This window comes from Egretta garzetta, unplaced genomic scaffold (assembly GCF_000687185.1).
Source record: "Egretta garzetta isolate BGI_Z169 unplaced genomic scaffold, ASM68718v1 scaffold131, whole genome shotgun sequence".
Taxonomy (NCBI): domain Eukaryota; kingdom Metazoa; phylum Chordata; class Aves; order Pelecaniformes; family Ardeidae; genus Egretta; species Egretta garzetta.
Genome location: NW_009258478.1, coordinates 21964 through 22884, shown reverse-complemented (window position 1 = coordinate 22884; position 921 = coordinate 21964). Strand labels below are relative to the sequence as shown.

Below are 921 nucleotides of genomic sequence, written 5' to 3'. Positions count from 1 at the left end.
CCACCGGGCAGCCCCTGCGGCTCAGGGGGTGGAGGAGAATACCAGTGGGACCCACGGATGGGGTGCTTGGGGGACCCCTGTGTCACCCTGGGGCTGCGCTGCCCTCCCGGCTGCACCCCAAGCCGCCCTCCCTCTGATGGGGGGCACGTCTCCCATGGGTGCTGCTCTGAAATGCACGGGGTAGACAGGGGCCGGCCGTGGTTTGCTCGCGTGCCAGCGTGGCAGAGCCTGGTGGCACATCCTGCCCTCCGCCTCGCCCGGGTGGTGCTGGCCCCTCCATGGTGCAGCTTGGAGCTTGTGGTGGGTGGGGGGGCTGAGGCCCCCTCTCCCGTACGTCACGGTCACCGAGGTCTGAGGGCTCAGCCCCGGCGGGGGCTCGTCGGGTTCCTTGGGCATCAGCTCGTGATTTGCAAAAGCGGAAGAAATGTAAAGCGGCAGCGTTCCTGCTCGGAGTGGGAGCAGCACTGCCTGCCGGGCAGGGTAGGGAGAGGGCTCCCTCTGGCCCCCTGGTACCCCCCAGTAAAGGTGGAGATTAAACCAGAGATTAAACCGCTGCTCCAAGCCCCCTCTTGCACGTTCCAGGCAGCCCGTGTTTCCTGGGACGGGGGCCAGAGCTGCTGCCTGCCAGCCCGGGGAGCAGTAGCCCCCTGCACTGGTCCAGGGCGGAATCCATCCGGATGAGCGCTGGGAACACCGGCGCTGCTCCCACAGCCTCGCACTCCCGTTCTGGTTGTTCCCCACTGCCACCCTCCGTCGCTCGCAGCGCCCATCTGTCACCGCCACGCTTGGCACCGGGGAGCAGGAGGAGTTGGCATTAGTCAGCGCTGGCCCCGCGCTGTGGGCTGGAGCGGTGCTCAGCACACATGGACTCCTCCTGTAGCGCAGGAGGGAAAAAAAACCCCAATTTTGCCCCCCCCCCCA

At 67.2% G+C, this 921-nt stretch overlaps 1 protein-coding gene across 1 annotated transcript in view; it reads left to right on the top strand.

The window, feature by feature from the left end:
* Positions 1–921, top strand: part of BAIAP2 (BAR/IMD domain containing adaptor protein 2) — a 71620-nt gene that overhangs the window by 53927 nt on the left and 16772 nt on the right. The gene's annotated exons all lie outside the window — the stretch shown is intronic.